This window comes from Anser brachyrhynchus (genome assembly GCF_964034855.1).
Source record: "Anser brachyrhynchus genome assembly, chromosome: 3".
NCBI lineage: Eukaryota > Metazoa > Chordata > Aves > Anseriformes > Anatidae > Anser > Anser brachyrhynchus.
The window spans coordinates 15,602,621-15,622,092 of record NC_137696.1 but is presented as its reverse complement, the minus strand read 5'-3'; the positions used below and the strand labels follow the sequence as shown (position 1 = coordinate 15,622,092).

Here is a 19,472-nt window from a genome sequence, read left to right as displayed (position 1 = left end):
TCTGCTAGGGGAAATGGGAGTGGTAGTGGTGCTCAAGTGGTGAGGGCTAGGACAAGGGCTAGTATTGGTATCAGAATGAATAGAAGTGGGGAAGAGGTAGAGGGTCGGATGGGCTCTTTGGTAAATAGTTTCAGTCCGTCCGCAAATGGTTGAAGTAGGCCAAAAGGCCCGACAACGTTAGGGCCTTTGCGGGATTGTATGTAGCTTAGGATTTTCCGTTCTGCTAGGGTTAGGAAGGCTACGGCAATCAGGATTGGGATGATGTATAGGAGGGATATAATGAGGCAGCTTAGTGTTGTTATTTGAATCATGGGTGAAGCTAGGGAGAGGATTTGAACCTCTGGGGAAAGGGCTTAAGCCTTCTGCACTTGCCGGGCTCTGCCACTCTAGCTGGTCCTTTTCTAGGATTGAAAGTGGTGGGGGAAGGCCCTCTTCACGGTTTAGTTGGTTTCACTGCTTAGAGGGGGGGGGCGTGCTTGTGGTATTGGCCCCACTTTCCCGGTCCTTTCGTACTGGGGAGAGTGTGTCATAGATAGAAACCGACCTGGATTGCTCCGGTCTGAACTCAGATCACGTAGGACTGTTAATCGTTGAACAAACGAACCCTTAATAGCGGCTGCACCATTAGGATGTCCTGATCCAACATCGAGGTCGTAAACCCCCCTGTCGATATGGGCTCTTGAGGGGGATTGCGCTGTTATCCCTGGGGTAGCTTGGTCCATTAATCAATTATATTGGGTCTGGTCACTGTTAGCACTTTGAGGGGTAGCTCTAGGTAAAGAGGTATGGTCTTGTTTTTGGAGGATTTGTTCTCCTCCAAGGTCGCCCCAACCGAAAAATATCGACCAGGCTCTGCGATGGTAGTGGCCCCAGTGGGGTTGATTGAGGATTCGCGGTGGTCGTTGATTTTTAAGTTCCACAGGGTCTTCTCGTCTTATGTTCACATCCCCGCTTTTGCACGGGGAGATCAATTTCACTGATTATCTGTGAGAGACAGTTAAGACCTCGTTTAGCCATTCATACAAGTCTCGATTTATGGGACAATTGATTGCGCTACCTTTGCACGGTTAGGATACCGCGGCCGTTAAACCTAAGTCACCGGGCAGGCATCACCTTCAATACTTGTTTAATTTGCTGAAGGCTATGTTTTTGGTAAACAGTCGGGCCTTATTAATTTGCCGAGTTCCTTTCACAGATTTTAATCGCTCTTATAGGCGCTCCTGAGTCGGGTTAACAGGGTTAGTTAATACGTGGTCTTGTAGGGGTTTTTGTATCTGTCTAGGTCTGTTAATAATGTTTCTATGTAAGCTTGCGCCGTTAGAGGGGTGTGGCCCTGTACATGAGGGGCCTAGGATGATTCCTAGGATTGTTATGAGGATGGCAGCGGTTTTGGTGATAAGGGGTATGGTTATTGGGGGGGTTTTGGTTGGTGTGATGAAAGAGGTAATGATTATTCCTGCTGTAATGCTGCCTAGGGCGAGTCGGGTTAGGGGGGCGGTGATTAGTGGGTTGTTTTCGTTTATTGATACTATTGGGGGGATTCGGGTTTGTCCAGCTTGGACTAGGATGGTTATGCGGATGCTGTAGGTTGCGGTGAATGCTGTGGCTATAAGGGTTAGGAGTAGGGCTCAAGTATTTAGGTATGATGTGTTTAAGCTTTCGATGATGAGGTCTTTTGAGTAGAATCCGGCTAGGAATGGGGTTCCTATCAGCGCCAGGTTTCCGATGGTTAGGCAGGAAGTAGTGACTGGGAGTATTTTCTGTAGGCCTCCTATCTTTCGGATATCTTGTTCTCCGTTTAGGTTGTGGATGATAGACCCTGAGCATAGGAATAGTATGGCTTTAAAGAAGGCATGGGTTGAGATGTGTAAGAAGGCTAGTTGTGGGAGGTTTAGTCCGATAGTGACTATTATTAGTCCTAGTTGGCTGGATGTTGAGAAAGCAATGATTTTTTTGATGTCATTTTGGGTTAGGGCGCATGTGGCAGCGAATAGGGTTGATAGAGCACCTAGGCATAGGCAGGCAGTTAGGGCTGTCTGGTTGGTGGCTAGCAGGGGGTGCATGCGGATGAGCAGGAAGATTCCGGCTACTACTATGGTACTGGAGTGCAGTAGGGCTGATACTGGGGTGGGGCCTTCTATTGCTGCGGGCAGTCATGGGTGGAGTCCAAATTGGGCGGATTTTCCTGCGGCTGCGAGGATTAATCCTATGAGGGGGAGGATTGGGGTTTGGTGGGGGTGTACGGCTTGTTGGATCTCTCAGGTGTTGAATGTTGAAGCTAGTCATGCTATGCTCAGGATCAGTCCGATGTCTCCGATTCGGTTGTAGATTACGGCTCGTAGGGCGGCGGTGTTGGCATCTGCTCGGCCTTGTCATCAGCCGATGAGAAGGAAGGACATGATTCGTACTCCTTCCCAGCCTACGAATAGGAGGAATATGTTGTTTGCGGTTGTTAGGAGGAGTATGGCGACTAGGAATGTCAGTAGGTAGGTGAAAAATTTTGTTACGTATGGCTCTGAGGCCATGTATCATATGGCGAATTGTAGGATTGATCATGTTACAAATAGGGCGATTGGAAGAAATGTTATTGAGTATTGGTCTATTTTTAGGCTCAGGGGGATTTTAAAGTTTACAATGAATTTTCACTCCCAGTGGCAGGTGACAGATTCTACTCCCGAGTAGATGAATGCGGTTGTAGGGGCTAGGCTAATTAGGAATGCGGTTTTAACAGCGCGGGTGGTGGCTTGTGGGGTGTTTTTAAAGTTTTTAAATAGAAATGGCAGGATGATTGGGGTTAGGAGGATTGTCAGCGTGAGTAGTGTGAGGGAGTTGATTAGTAGTGTGGGGTTCACTACTTTTACTTGGATTTGCACCAAGATGGGTGGTTCCTAAGACCAGTGGATTGCTGTTATCCTTTAAAAGTAAGGGGGCTGAGGTTTTAGGCTCAGATGTAAGAGTTAGCAGCTCTTGTTGGTTAAACCCTCCCCTCGGCAGGTAAGAAGGTTTGAACTTCTATTCTTAGAATCACAGTCTAATGTTTGGTTTAAACTATACTTGCATGAGGGGATTCCGGAGATCAGTTCGGGTTTGAGGATTAGGAGGAATATTGGGATAATGTGGAGTGTTATGAGCAGGTGTTCTCGCGTGGTTGAGTTTTGCATAGATGTGATGTGGGAGGGGATTGAGCCTCGTTGGGTCATTAGTAGTATGAATAAGGTGTAGGAGGCGGTTAGTAGGGTTGCGATTCCTGTTAGGATGATCGTGAAGGCAGATCAGTTGAATAAGGTGATTATAATGGTTAGCTCTGCTATGAGGTTTGTTGTTGGGGGTAAGGCTATGTTTGTTAGATTGGCCAGCAATCATCAGGTAGCTATGAGTGGTAGGAGAGGTTGTAGGCCTCGTGTGAGTAGTAGAATTCGGCTGTGCGTACGTTCATAGTTTGTGTTGGCTAGGCAGAATAGTATGGAGGAAGTTAGTCCATGGGAAATTATTAGGATCATTGCCCCTGAGAATGATCAGTGGGTTTGGATTATTCCTGCGGCGATAACTAGGCCTATGTGGCTAACGGATGAATAAGCGATTAGTGATTTTAGGTCTGTCTGTCGTAGGCAGATTGAGCTAGTCATTAGGGCGCCTCATAGGGCCAGGGTTAGGAAGGGGTAGTGCAGGAGGTTGGACAGTGGGCCCATAAATAGAGTGACTCGTATAATTCCGTATCCTCCTAGCTTTAGTAGTAGGGCGGCGAGGAGTATTGAGCCTGCGATGGGTGCTTCTACGTGGGCTTTTGGCAGTCAGAGGTGTAGGCCGTATAGTGGGGCTTTTACTATGAATGCTATGAGCAGTGCTAGACCTGATAGTATTCCTGTCCATGAGGTGGATAGGGTTGGGTGGGTTAGTTGTAGGGTTGGCAGGTGCAGGGTGCCAATTTTCACGTATAGGTGTATGATTGTGATTAGCAGGGGTAGAGAGCTTACTGGCGTGTAGAATAGCAGGTAGATGCCAGCGCTTAGGCGTTCTGGTTGGTTCCCCCATCGGGTGTTTAAGATTAGGGTGGGAATGAGGGTTGCTTCAAATGAGATGTAAAATAGTGCTAGTTCTGTGGTGGAAAAGGCTAGTAGAATGAATGGCTGGACTGCGACTAAGGTTGAGATAAAGATTCGTTTGCGTTGTAGGGGTTCTTGTTGCAGGTGGTTTTGGCTTGCTATGATTATGAGTGGGAGTAGTCAGCAGGATAGTACTAGGAGGGGGGATGAGATTTGGTCAATTCCTGTTCAGTTGGATAAAAATTTGTAGGGGTAGTAGGTTGGGATTAATCACTGTAGGCTTAGGGCAGCGATTAGGAGGCTGTATAAGGTGGTGTTAGTCCATAGAAATTTTGGTGGAGACAGCAGGGCTGTTGGAAGAAGTATGATTGTGGGTAGGATGATTTTTAGCATTGCAGGAGGTTTAGGTTGTGTAGATGGTCGGAGCCATGTGTGCGGGTGGAGGCTACTAGGATGGCCAGGCCTGTGCCCGCCTCACACGCTGAGAAGGTTAGCATGAGAATTGGTACCATGGTGAATGAGGAGACTTGGTTTTCGATGGATCATATTGATAGGCCTACGAATATCGATAATATTATGCTTTCAAGGCATAGTAGGGCGGATACTAGGTGGGTTCGGTGGAAGGCTAGCCCTAGTCCGCTGAAAATGAAGGCTGAGTAGAAGCTTAAATGTAGGGGCGACATAAGAAAGTTACAGGGTTGGCTGTAATCTGCTGGGTCGAAACCAGCTATCTTTTTGGTTAGACTAACTTTCTGTTATTCTGCTCATTCTAGGCCCCCTTGAATTCACTCGTAGGCCAGTCCGAGTGTTAGGAGAAGGAGGATCACTACAGTTCAGGTGAGGGTCATTAGGGGGGATTGGAGTTGGACGGCTCATGGCAGGGGGAGTAGGAGGGCGATTTCTAGGTCGAATAGGACGAACAGGATGGCTACTGAGGAAGAATCGGACTGAGAATGGTAATCGAGCAGATCCAAGTGGGTCGAATCCACATTCGTACGGTGAGAGTTTCTCTGAGTCGGGGTTTATTTGGGCGAGTCAGAAGTTTAATGCGGTTAGGGCGGCGCTTAGGATTGATGATAGGGCGAATATGAACATGAGTGCGTTCATTGCTCTCCTCTGGGTTTATACCAGATTCTAGAGATTGGAAGTCAATTGTAATTAATATACTAGAAGAGCAAGATCCTCATCAGTAGATAGTTATGTAGAGGAATAGTCAGATGACGTCTACGAAGTGTCAGTATCAGGCTGCTGCCTCGAATCCGAAGTGGTGGTCTGATGTAAAGTGGAACTTGATCAGTCGGAAGAGGCAGACGGTCAGGAAGGAGGATCCGATGATTACGTGGAGTCCGTGGAATCCAGTGGCAACGAAGAAGGTAGATCCGTAGACGCTATCGGCGATTGAGAATGGGGCTTCGTGGTATTCTATTGCTTGTAGGGCTGTGAAGTAGAATCCCAAGAGGATCGTTAGGGTTAGGGCGTGGATGGCATGTTTTCGGTTTCCTTCTGTGATGCTGTGATGGGCTCACGTTACGGTAACGCCTGAGGCTAGTAGGATGGCTGTGTTTAATAGGGGGACTTCTATCGGGTTGAGTGGTTTAATTCCTGTTGGGGGTCATTGGCCTCCTAGTTCTGGGGTTGGGGCCAGGCTCGAGTGGAAGAACGCTCAGAAGAACCCTAAGAAGAAGAATGCTTCGGATGTGATGAAAAGGATTATGCCGTATCGTAGGCCTTTTTGGACTGTGGGAGTGTGATGGCCTTGGAAGGTGCTTTCTCGTACAATGTCTCGTCATCATTGGAGTATTACTAGGAGTATTGAGATGAGGCCTAGGGTTAGTAGTATGGATGAGTTGTAGTGGAATCACATGATTAATCCTGAGGTTGTGAGTAGGGCGGCGGCTGCCCCGAAGATTGGTCAAGGGCTTGGGTCAACTATGTGGTATGAGTGTGCTTGGTGTGCCATTAGATGTTTTCTTGTAAGTATAGGCTTAGAAGGAGCACGAAGACGTAGGCCTGGATTATGGCTACTGCTACTTCTAGGATGGTTAGGAGTAGTAGGATGATTATTGTTAGGATGGATACTGCAGGAAGGGTGGGTATTAATGCAATGGAGGCTGTAGAGATGAGTTGGATGAGTAAGTGTCCTGCTGTAAGGTTGGCTGTAAGGCGGACTCCGAGGGCTAGGGGGCGGATTAGTAGGCTGGTTGTTTCGATCAGGATTAGTGCGGGGATCAGGGGTGTAGGGGTACCTTCGGGTAATAGGTGGGCTAAAGAGGCTGATGGTTGGTTTCGTAGGCCTGTTAGTAGTGTGGCGAGCCATAGTGGGAAGGCTAGGGCTATGTTCATAGATAGTTGGGTGGTTGGGGTGAATGTATATGGAAGGAGGCCTAGAAGGTTGATTGTAAGAAGTATGATTATTAGGGATGTAAATATTATGGCTCATTTGTGGCCATTTTTGTTGAGTGGGACTATTAGTTGTTTTGTGATTAGGTGAAGGAGTCATGTTTGGATAGTAGAAAGGCGGTTGTTGATTCATCGGTTGTTTGGGGACGGGAATAGTAGGGCTGGGAAGAGTAGGGATAGTAGGATTAAGGGGATGCCAAATAGATTGGGGCTGGAAAATTGGTCAAAGAAGCTTAGGTTCATGGTCAGGATCATGGTGTGGGTTTGGTAGTGAGGGAGGTCTTATTTGATGGGGGGTTGGTTGTGGTGAAGGCTAGTAGTTTTGGTTGGATGAGGAGTGCTAGGGTTAATCAGGTTATAATTATGATTGAAAATCATGGTGCGGGGTTAAGCTGTGGCATATCATTAAGGAGGGGGAAGTCCCTCTTTGGCTAGCTTAAAAGGCTAGTGCTGTTGCATAGCTTCTTAATGATTAGGATGATGATAGAAGGGACGATCAGGCCTCGCAATGTGGGAGTGGGGTTGATTCTACTACAATGGGTATGTAGCTGTGATTAGCCCCGCAAATTTCTGAGCATTGTCCGTAAAAAATCCCAGGCCGGGTGGTAATGAATGAAGTTTGGTTTAGTCGGCCTGGGATTGCGTCTGTTTTAACTCCGAGCGTTGGGACTGCTCAGGAGTGGAGTACGTCTCCTGCAGTAATGATCACGCGGATGGGGGATTCTATTGGGATAACTACGCGGTGGTCAACTTCTAGCAGTCAGAAGTGGCCGTTGGGTAAGTCTGGGGTGGGCACTATGTAGGAGTTGAATGATAGGTCTTTGAAGTCTGTGTATTCGTAGCTTCAGTATCATTGGTGGTCGATGGCTTTTAGGGTGAGGTCTGGTTCATCGATTTTGTCCATTATGTAGAGGATTTGTAGGGATGGGAGGGCGAGGAGTACCAGGACGATAGCAGGTAGGATTGTCCAGATCAGCTCTACTTCTTGGGCGTCTACAGCATTGGACGAGAGTTTTTCTGTTAGTATGTGGGCTAAAAGGTAGAGAACTAGGCTGCAGATAGCTAGGGCAACGATTAGGGCGTGGTCGTGGAATTCAACGAGTTCTTCTATGATGGGTGATGAGGCGTCTTGGAATCCTAGTTGGGAGTGGTTGGCCACATGAGATGTACAGGATTTTTACCTGTGATTTAGTCTTGACAAGGCTATGTAATTGGTTTACTAACGTCTCATAAGAAAGAAGCATGAGCGGTGAATGCAGTTGGCTTGAAACCAGCATGTTAAGGTTCGATTCCTTCCTTTCTTGTACTTGGACGAAGGCCGGTTCCTCGAAAGTATGGTATGGGGGAGGGCAGCCGTGGATTCATTCAACGTTTGTGGTAGTTAGTTCTGGTTGTAGGACTTTTCGTTTGGCCGAAAAGGCTTCTCAGATGATGAATATTAGTATGATTACGGCTACTATTGAGATTAGGGAGCCGATGGAGGAAATGGTGTTTCATAGTGTGTAGGCGTCGGGATAGTCCGAGTATCGTCGGGGTATTCCTGCTAGGCCTAGGAAGTGCTGGGGGAAGAACGTTAGGTTTACTCCTGTAAATATTACCCCGAAGTGGGCTTTTGCTCATGTTTGGTGTAGGGTAAACCCAGTGAGTAGTGGGAATCAGTGAGTAAATCCTGCTAGAATGGCAAAGACGGCGCCTATGGATAGGACGTAGTGGAAGTGGGCAACTACGTAGTACGTGTCGTGCAGGGCGATGTCTAGGGAAGAGTTTGCAAGAACGATTCCTGTTAATCCTCCGATGGTAAATAGGAAGATAAATCCTAGAGCTCATAGTATTGGGGGGGTCTCATTTGATTGTTCCTCCGTGCAGGGTGGCTAGTCAGCTAAATACTTTGATTCCGGTAGGGATGGCAATGATTATAGTGGCTGATGTAAAGTAGGCTTGGGTATCAACGTCTATTCCTACTGTAAACATGTGGTGAGCTCAGACGATGAATCCTAGGAAGCCGATGGATAGTATGGCTCAGACTATTCCCATGTAGCCGAAGGGCTCCTTTTTGCCTGAGTAGTACGTGACTACGTGTGAGATGATTCCGAACCCCGGTAGGATCAGAATATAGACTTCTGGGTGTCCGAAGAATCAGAATAGGTGTTGGTACAGGATTGGGTCTCCTCCTCCAGCGGGGTCGAAGAATGTGGTGTTTAGGTTTCGATCAGTTAGTAATATTGTAATACCGGCGGCGAGTACGGGGAGTGATAGAAGGAGTAGGATGGCGGTAATTAGTACGGATCAGACAAATAGTGGGGTTTGGTATTGTGAGAGTGCGGGGGGTTTTATGTTGATGGCTGTGGTGATAAAGTTGATGGCCCCAAGGATGGAGGAGATACCGGCTAAGTGGAGTGAGAAGATAGCCAAGTCTACTGAAGCTCCGGCGTGGGCAAGGTCACCTGCTAGGGGAGGGTAGACAGTTCAGCCTGTGCCGGCGCCAGCTTCTACAGTGGATGAGGCTAGTAGGAGGAGGAATGATGGGGGGAGGAGTCAAAAGCTTATGTTGTTTATTCGCGGGAATGCTATGTCGGGGGCACCGATTATGAGGGGGACTAATCAGTTGCCGAATCCTCCGATCATGATGGGTATGACTATAAAGAAGCTTATTACAAAGGCGTGAGCGGTAACGATTACATTGTAAATTTGGTCGTCGCCTAGGAGAGTTCCTGGTTGTCCTAGTTCTGCGCGGATTAATAGGCTGAGTGCGGTGCCGACTATTCCTGCTCATGCCCCGAAGATGAGGTACAGGGTGCCAATATCCTTATGGTTAGTGGAAAATAGTCATCGGTTGATGAAGGTGACGGGTAAGATGGCTGAGTGTTGAAGCGTTAGGCTGTAGTCCTTTTTACAGAGGTTTAATTCCTCTTCTTATCGGCTCTGTAGTGAAATTCATGTTGAGTTGCAAGCTCATCGATGCGCACTAGGGTGCGTCAGGGTCTTTGTAGGCAGAAGCCAATTGGTTTAGGCATTTAGCTGTTAACTAGAGTTTTGTGGGATCGAAGCCCATCTGTCTAGGGAGGCTTTAGCTTAATTAAAGCGTCTGACTTGCATTCAGAAGATACAGGTTAATATTCTGTAAGTCTTAATGTGCAGAAACTAAGAGGGTTTAACTCTTATTTAAGGCTTTGAAGGCCTTCGGTTTGGGGTGTTATCCTAAGTTTCTAGACAATGGCATGTATTATTGGGGACAGGGGAAGTAAGAGGATTGATAGTGAGGCAAGGACCGCAGTAGGTGTGCTTGGGGCTTTGCTAGTGTATCATTGTTTTATGTGGTTAGAGGAGTTGGGGGGAAGGGTAATTGTTGAGTGGTATGCGAGGCGTAGGTAGAAGAAGAGGCTGAGCAGTGATAGCATGGCAATTGCCATGGCTGCTGGTGTTATTTCCTGTTTAGTTAGTTCTTGGATGATAAGTCACTTTGGTATAAAGCCTGTTAATGGGGGGAGGCCTGCTAGGGATAAAAGTACTAGTATTAGGGTGGCGTTTAGCACTGGGGTTTTTGTTCATGAGGTTGTGATCATGGATAGGTTAAGGGCTTTGATTTTGTTAAGGGCTAGGAATACGGCTGATGTTATGATTGTGTATAGGTAGAAGGTAAGTAAGGCCAATTTGGGGCTGTAAACTAGGATGATGGCGATTCAGCCTAAGTGGGAGATGGACGAGAAGGCTAGGATTTTGCGTGTTTGTGTTTGGTTCAGTCCTATTCAGCCTCCTAGTGCTGTTGAGGCTAGGGCCATGGCGGTGAGTAGAGCTGGGTCGAGGGATTTGGATGTTAGTAGGAGCAGGGTTAGTGGGGGGAATTTTATGAGGGTCGAGAGTAGCAGGGCTGTTATTAGTGGCGATCCTTGTAGTACTTCTGGGAATCAGAAGTGAAATGGCACTAGGCCCAGTTTAATAGCGATTGCTGCTGTCAGTAGTAGACAGGAGGTTGGGTGGTTTATTTGTGTGATGTCTCATTGGCCGGTGACTCAGGCATTGGTTATGCTAGAGAATAGGACCAGGGCGGAAGCAGCTGCTTGGGTTAGGAAGTATTTCGTTGCGGCTTCTACTGCTCGTGGGTGGTGGGATTTGGCAATTAGGGGAATGATGGCTAGTGCGTTGATCTCCAGTCCTGTCCAGGCCAGAACTCAGTGGTTGCTGGAAATTGTGATTGTGGTGCCCAAGATGAGGCTGAAGGTTATGATTGGGGTCGCGTAAGGGTTCATTAGTAGAGGAGGGGGTTAAACCATCATTTTCGGGGTATGGGCCCGATAGCTTGATTAGCTGACTCTACTAGAAAATAATATAAGGGAAGTATGGAGAATTTTGATTTCTCTTGTGTGGGTTCAATTCCTACTTTTCTAAGGTCAACAGGAAATGAGAGGGCTGTTATACCTCTATGTTCACTTTATCATAGTGACCCTTTGTAGTTCAGGCACATTTCCTTATGTAAGGAGGTAGGCCTGCATAGCAGATAGGTATGCTGATGTGTCAGAGGCACAGAGCTAGTGTGAGGGGTAGGAAGTTTTTTCATAGTAGGTGCATTAGTTGGTCATATCGGAATCGTGGGTATGAAGCTCGGACCCATAAGAAACCAGAAGATAGTAGGAGGACTTTTGTGGCTAGGATGACGGGGAATAGTTCTGTGGGTGGCCCTAGGGCGCTTGGGTTTAGGAATATGATGGCTGTAAGTGTATTTATTAGCATAATGTTCGCATATTCAGCTAGGAAGAATAAGGCGAAGGGTCCTGCGGCATATTCAACGTTAAACCCTGAGACTAGCTCAGATTCACCCTCTGTGAGGTCAAAAGGAGCTCGGTTTGTCTCTGCTAGGGTGGATACGTATCATATTATTGCTAGGGGTCATGAGGAGAAAATGAAGTATAGAGGCTCCTGTGCGACGGCAAAGGAGCTGAGTGTGTAGCTTCCGCTTAGTATGATTATTGATAGCAGGATTATGGCCAGTGTCACTTCGTATGAAATGGTCTGTGCTACTGCCCATAGGGCTCCGATTAGTGCGTATTTTGAGTTCGAGGCTCAGCCTGATCATAGGACTGAGTAGACGGCTAGGCTTGACATGGCTATTAGGAAGAGAACTCCGAGGTTTAGATCTGCTAGGGGAAATGGGAGTGGTAGTGGTGCTCAAGTGGTGAGGGCTAGGACAAGGGCTAGTATTGGTATCAGAATGAATAGAAGTGGGGAAGAGGTAGAGGGTCGGATGGGCTCTTTGGTAAATAGTTTCAGTCCGTCCGCAAATGGTTGAAGTAGGCCAAAAGGCCCGACAACGTTAGGGCCTTTGCGGGATTGTATGTAGCTTAGGATTTTCCGTTCTGCTAGGGTTAGGAAGGCTACGGCAATCAGGATTGGGATGATGTATAGGAGGGATATAACGAGGCAGCTTAGTGTTGTTATTTGAATCATGGGTGAAGCTAGGGAGAGGATTTGAACCTCTGGGGAAAGGGCTTAAGCCTTCTGCACTTGCCGGGCTCTGCCACTCTAGCTGGTCCTTTTCTAGGATTGAAAGTGGTGGGGGAAGGCCCTCTTCACGGTTTAGTTGGTTTCACTGCTTAGAGGGGGGGGGCGTGCTTGTGGTATTGGCCCCACTTTCCCGGTCCTTTCGTACTGGGGAGAGTGTGTCATAGATAGAAACCGACCTGGATTGCTCCGGTCTGAACTCAGATCACGTAGGACTGTTAATCGTTGAACAAACGAACCCTTAATAGCGGCTGCACCATTAGGATGTCCTGATCCAACATCGAGGTCGTAAACCCCCCTGTCGATATGGGCTCTTGAGGGGGATTGCGCTGTTATCCCTGGGGTAGCTTGGTCCATTAATCAATTATATTGGGTCTGGTCACTGTTAGCACTTTGAGGGGTAGCTCTAGGTAAAGAGGTATGGTCTTGTTTTTGGAGGATTTGTTCTCCTCCAAGGTCGCCCCAACCGAAAAATATCGACCAGGCTCTGCGATGGTAGTGGCCCCAGTGGGGTTGATTGAGGATTCGCGGTGGTCGTTGATTTTTAAGTTCCACAGGGTCTTCTCGTCTTATGTTCACATCCCCGCTTTTGCACGGGGAGATCAATTTCACTGATTATCTGTGAGAGACAGTTAAGACCTCGTTTAGCCATTCATACAAGTCTCGATTTATGGGACAATTGATTGCGCTACCTTTGCACGGTTAGGATACCGCGGCCGTTAAACCTAAGTCACCGGGCAGGCATCACCTTCAATACTTGTTTAATTTGCTGAAGGCTATGTTTTTGGTAAACAGTCGGGCCTTATTAATTTGCCGAGTTCCTTTCACAGATTTTAATCGCTCTTATAGGCGCTCCTGAGTCGGGTTAACAGGGTTAGTTAATACGTGGTCTTGTAGGGGTTTTTGTATCTGTCTAGGTCTGTTAATAATGTTTCTATGTAAGCTTGCGCCGTTAGAGGGGTGTGGCCCTGAGTTACTTATTTTAGCATTAATTCTCCTATATTCATAGGTTGACCTGTTTGTGATAAGGGAATCATCTTATTTTGGTATTTTTAGGTGGTGGAGCTTTGACGCACTCTTTTTTGATGGCTGCTTTAGGGCCCACGGTAGGATCAGTAGTAAGAATTATCCGCTAGTCGAGGTTGTGTCCTTTTTTAATGGAGCTGTCCCTCCATTAAATAGCTCTTAATCATCTCATTAGGGTTCAGGATGTCCGGTAGGGAGGATTAAGGGGGAACTTAGATTCGTTTCACAGGTAACCAGCTATCACCCAGCTCGGTTGGCTTTTCACCTCTACTGACAAGTCATCCCACTCTTTTGCAACAGAGACGGGTTCGCTCTCTTTAACTGCTTGAAAGTAGCTCGCTTGGGTTTCGGGGGGGCAAACTTTAGTTCACTTTGCTTGGTTGTTCTCGCTAAACCATGATGCAAAAGGTACAAGGGTTGATCTTTGCTGTCTGTCGCTTTGATTGTTTCACTGCTATTTCATCTTTCCCTTACGGTACTGGGGTCTCTATCGCGTCTAAGTGTCTTTTCTATCGCCTATACTAAGACTGTAAAATGCTTTAGTTTAATTAGTTTAGTAAATTCTTTAGTTTTGGTGTACTATTTGTGTGGTTGAGCTAGAGGGGGGGCTTCAAGACGATCCGGTCTAGTAGATATCTTTCAGGTGTAAGCTGAGTGCTTTGGTGTTATAGCTACGTCTTGATATTCTAAGTACACCTTCCGGTACACTTACCTTGTTACGACTTACCTCATCTTCAGCGTATTTATGGTATTAGTTATGTGGGATGTGGCTTTTGAGGAGGGTGACGGGCGGTATGTACGTGCCCCAGGGCCGGCTTAAAGTAGGCTCTATTGTCCCACTTTACTGCTAAATCCGCCTTCCAGAAGTGGTTTCACGCTTCTTTCCGTGTGCCCTATGAATAGGGAATGTAGCCCATTTCTTCCACTCCATAGGCTATACCTTGACCTGTCTTATTAGCGGGGTGCTATTGTGTCCACTGTTGTGCTCTCATTCGAGGTGGGCTGGCGACGGCGGTATGTAGGCTGTGTTGGCAAGGGGTGGTTGGGTTAATCGGGGATTATCGATTGTAGAACAGGCTCCTCTAGGTGGGTTTGGGGCACCGCCAAGTCCTTAGAGTTTTAAGCGTTTGTGCTCGTAGTTCTCTGGCGGATACTTCGGTAAAGTAAGTATCAAGATTTAGGGCCAGGCATAGTGGGGTATCTAATCCCAGTTTGGGCCCTGGCTTTCGTGGGTTTAAATCAGTCGTTAGTTCCTAAGATCATCTTAATGGTGTGTTTAGGTGCATCTTGGGCTTATGACAGCTCAGTTGCATTTTGATCTTAGTTAGCTAGGATAGGCATTTTACCACTCTTTACGCCGTGTCAATAGGACGGTTGATTTGGGTTTCTTGTATGACCGCGGTGGCTGGCACAAGATTTACCAACCCTTGAAGTTAGGCTGTTGCTATAACTAAGTCAAGTTTGCACTCATTGCTTAATGTTAATTACTGCTGAATACCCGTGGGGGCGTGGCTTAGCGAGGCGTCTTGGGCTACTACTTGGGTGTGCCTGATACCCGCTCCTCAAGGCCTGTATGGGGGTAGGTGGTCGAGGGCGTTTACACTGGGGCGCGGATACTTGCATGTATATATTTAGCAAAAACCAACCGTAAGGTTAGGACTAAGTCTTTTGTCCGCAGGCATGTTTTATGCCATCTTGGCAACTTCAGTGCCATGCTTTGTGTTAAGCTATGTGGACGGGGGTGTGGTTAGCTGATAGTTGAGTGGTGAGTGAGAGTGAAGTATATGAAATTATTGCTTGTGTTTACTATTTTTAGTACTGGAGTTTCTCTAATAAGTTTAAGTTATTTTGTATGTGTTTGTGTGTATATGTACATCGTTCCGATGATGTCATGGAAGGGATGATTAATGGAGTTTTAGAGGTAGTTTGCTGGGATTGGGCGATGAAGGTTTATGCTACATGGTGGTTAGCGAAAGTTTACTGGTTTAGTTTGTGAAGCGCAGGGGTTGCGCTTAATGATTTGTTGTTTTGTGCTATGTCCAACGAGCATTCATCCAATAGCCCCATTTAACCCGGAGGGTGGAGGTAACATTAACTGAATGTGGTCAAAGTGCATCAGTGTCAGGATGATTCCCCATATACGCCAACCGTCTCATCGAGGGACCCTTGAAATATAGGATAGGCCGTGAGGCAGGTGTGTCCAGGCTTAGATTGTGGGACCCCCGAGATCACTGGGAATAGCCACCTGTGAGGTAACCCCGGAAAAAATAAGAGGAACCAGAGGCGCCAAAAAGCTGGAACATGCCGCGATTACGCATTGAGAAGGTGAAAGTACTCACAGATGCCACTTTGAAGGGCAAGGAGGGGTGAGTGAACCCAATGGATGGCCCTGACCGAGGAACCAGAGGCGCAAAAATGTGAGGAGGGCGAGGGGTTTAGGGGGAACGTATGGGCCTGAAGCTAGTCATACCGGACATTATGTGCAACGGGTTGCTGATTTCACGTGAGGAGTACGATTAATAAATCCGTCTGATACGAACTGCATGAGATATGTGGTGGAGAGTTGTTGTTGGAGCATGTCCTGTGAGCATTCATTAAAATGGGGTCTTGTTATGCGCTTGAGTGGAGTTGTATTGGGTGTTGTGGGGTATGGTCCTAGAACATTCATGCCGGGTGGTTTGGTAGGAGTGTGTTTAAGGGTTTAATGGCCGTGTACATGTATGGGTTTAGCACCTGCTTATAAGATAGTCCGTATATAATGTATATTACTGGTACTATAGTATGTATGTATATGGGGTATATAAATTTATGCACGAATATGCATAACCAAATACCCCCGCCTCGGGGGGGGAGGGGGGGGGGGTTAAGCATAATGGCATAGATGGGGTAGAATTATTGGGGGCTTGCGGTTAGTTCCTGTAGTTGAGAACAATGGCGGCTTTTCGAGCCGCAGGCCTCGGGTAGTGTCCGGGCAGGAATAATGACTTATTTTATGTTTTTTTTAGGGATTTGCTTTGCGGTGGGTGTTTTGGGTGTGGCGTCGAATCCTTCGCCGTATTATGGGGTTGTTGGTTTGGTGTTAGCGTCTGTGGCGGGGTGCGGGTGGTTGCTGGGCCTTGGGGTTTCGTTCGTGGCTTTAGTGCTGTTTATGGTGTATTTGGGGGGTATGCTGGTGGTGTTTGTTTATTCAGTAGCTTTAGCAGCGGAGCCTTTCCCTGGGGCTTGGGGGGATTGACGGGTGATTGGATGTGCAGTAGCGTTTGTGGCAATTGTTTTTGGGGGGTTGGTGTTTGGGGGGTTTATGGGGGCTTGGAAGTTCGGGGTTTCTACTGTGAATAATGTTGGGGTGTTTGTTGTTCGGTCGGATTTTAGTGGAGTTTCCATGTTTTATTCACATGGGGCAGGGATGTTTTTAGTGGCGGGTTGGGGGCTGCTGTTGACTTTGTTTGTTGTATTGGAGCTTGTGCGGGGGTTGTCGCGGGGTGCTATTCGGGCGGTTTAGGGGTTAGGGTCAGAGAATAGTTTATTGAAAATGCCAGCTTTGGGAGCTGGAGATAAAGGTTTGAGTCCTTTTTTTCTGAGTTTGGGGTACTCTAAGAAGTGGTAAGTCTTCAATCTTTGGTTTACAAGACCAATGTTTTTATAAACTATTAGAGTATTTAGCAGTTGAGTATTTTGTTTTCTAGGGCGCTTGCGGCGGGGAGGAGAAATAGGAGGATAGTGAAGTAGGCGATTGAAGCGAGTTGGCCGATGATGATGAATGGGTGTTCGACGGGTTGGCTTCCTACTCATGTTAGGACGAGGAGGTCGGCGACTAGTACTCAGAATAGGAGCTGGGAGAGTGGTCGGAATGTTATTGCTCGTTGTTTTGATTTGTGCAGGAATGGGATTAGGAATAGGATCAGTACGGAGGCGGCCAGTGCTAATACGCCTCCTAGTTTATTTGGGATTGAACGTAGGATGGCGTAGGCGAATAGGAAGTATCATTCTGGCTTGATGTGTGGTGGGGTTACTAGCGGGTTTGCTGGGGTGAAGATTTCTGGGTCTCCCAGGAGGTTAACCGCTCATGCTTCTTTCTTATGAGACGTTAGTAAACCAATTACATAGCCTTGTCAAGACTAAATCACAGGTAAAAATCCTGTACATCTCATGTGGCCAACCACTCCCAACTAGGATTCCAAGACGCCTCATCACCCATCATAGAAGAACTCGTTGAATTCCACGACCACGCCCTAATCGTTGCCCTAGCTATCTGCAGCCTAGTTCTCTACCTTTTAGCCCACATACTAACAGAAAAACTCTCGTCCAATGCTGTAGACGCCCAAGAAGTAGAGCTGATCTGGACAATCCTACCTGCTATCGTCCTGGTACTCCTCGCCCTCCCATCCCTACAAATCCTCTACATAATGGACGAAATCGACGAACCAGACCTCACCCTAAAAGCCATCGGCCACCAATGATACTGAAGCTACGAATACACAGACTTCAAAGACCTATCATTCGACTCCTACATAGTGCCCACCCCAGACTTACCCAACGGCCACTTCCGACTGCTAGAAGTTGACCACCGCGTAGTTATCCCAATAGAATCCCCCATCCGCGTGATCATTACTGCAGGAGACGTACTCCACTCCTGAGCAGTCCCAACGCTCGGAGTTAAAACAGACGCAATCCCAGGCCGACTAAACCAAACTTCATTCATTACCACCCGGCCTGGGATTTTTTACGGACAATGCTCAGAAATTTGCGGGGCTAATCACAGCTACATACCCATTGTAGTAGAATCAACCCCACTCCCACATTTCGAGGCCTGATCGTCCCTTCTATCATCATCCTAATCATTAAGAAGCTATGCAACAGCACTAGCCTTTTAAGCTAGCCAAAGAGGGACTTCCCCCTCCTTAATGATATGCCACAGCTTAACCCCGCACCATGATTTTCAATCATAATTATAACCTGATTAACCCTAGCACTCCTCATCCAACCAAAACTACTAGCCTTCACCACAACCAACCCCCCATCAAATAAGACCTCCCTCACTACCAAACCCACACCATGATCCTGACCATGAACCTAAGCTTCTTTGACCAATTTTCCAGCCCCAATCTATTCGGCATCCCCTTAATCCTACTATCCCTACTCTTCCCAGCCCTACTATTCCCGTCCCCAAACAACCGATGAATCAACAACCGCCTTTCTACTATCCAAACATGACTCCTTCACCTAATCACAAAACAACTAATAGTCCCACTCAACAAAAATGGCCACAAATGAGCCATAATATTTACATCCCTAATAATCATACTTCTTACAATCAACCTTCTAGGCCTCCTTCCATATACATTCACCCCAACCACCCAACTATCTATGAACATAGCCCTAGCCTTCCCACTATGGCTCGCCACACTACTAACAGGCATGTTTAACCATGTACGTGCCCCAGGGCCGGCTTAAAGTAGGCTCTATTGTCCCACTTTACTGCTAAATCCGCCTTCCAGAAGTGGTTTCACGCTTCTTTCCGTGTGCCCTGTGAATAGGGAATGTAGCCCATTTCTTCCACTCCATAGGCTATACCTTGACCTGTCTTATTAGCGGGGTGCTATTGTGTCCACTGTTGTGCTCTCATTCGAGGTGGGCTGGCGACGGCGGTATGTAGGCTGTGTTGGCAAGGGGTGGTTGGGTTAATCGGGGATTATCGATTGTAGAACAGGCTCCTCTAGGTGGGTTTGGGGCACCGCCAAGTCCTTAGAGTTTTAAGCGTTTGTGCTCGTAGTTCTCTGGCGGATACTTCGGTAAAGTAAGTATCAAGATTTAGGGCCAGGCATAGTGGGGTATCTAATCCCAGTTTGGGCCCTGGCTTTCGTGGGTTTAAATCAGTCGTTAGTTCCTAAGATCATCTTAATGGTGTGTTTAGGTGCATCTTGGGCTTATGACAGCTCAGTTGCATTTTGATCTTAGTTAGCTAGGATAGGCATTTTACCACTCTTTACGCCGTGTCAATAGGACGGTTGATTTGGGTTTCTTGTATGACCGCGGTGGCTGGCACAAGATTTACCAACCCTTGAAGTTAGGCTGTTGCTATAACTAAGTCAAGTTTGCACTCATTGCTTAATGTTAATTACTGCTGAATACCCGTGGGGGCGTGGCTTAGCGAGGCGTCTTGGGCTACTACTTGGGTGTGCCTGATACCCGCTCCTCAAGGCCTGTATGGGGGTAGGTGGTCGAGGGCATTTACACTGGGGCGCGGATACTTGCATGTATATATTTAGCAAAAACCAACCGTAAGGTTAGGACTAAGTCTTTTGTCCGCAGGCATGTTTTATGCCATCTTGGCAACTTCAGTGCCATGCTTTGTGTTAAGCTATGTGGACGGGGGTGTGGTTAGCTGATAGTTGAGTGGTGAGTGAGAGTGAAGTATATGAAATTATTGCTTGTGTTTACTATTTTTAGTACTGGAGTTTCTCTAAGTCCTAGGACTAGGAGGAAATGGTGTTTCATAGTGTGTAG

General features: G+C 47.2%; 1 long non-coding RNA gene across 1 annotated transcript in view; it reads right to left on the bottom strand.

Moving 5' to 3' along the window:
• LOC308193025 overlaps positions 1-19,472 on the bottom strand; it is a 471,820-nt gene that overhangs the window by 255,221 nt on the left and 197,127 nt on the right. The gene's annotated exons all lie outside the window — the stretch shown is intronic.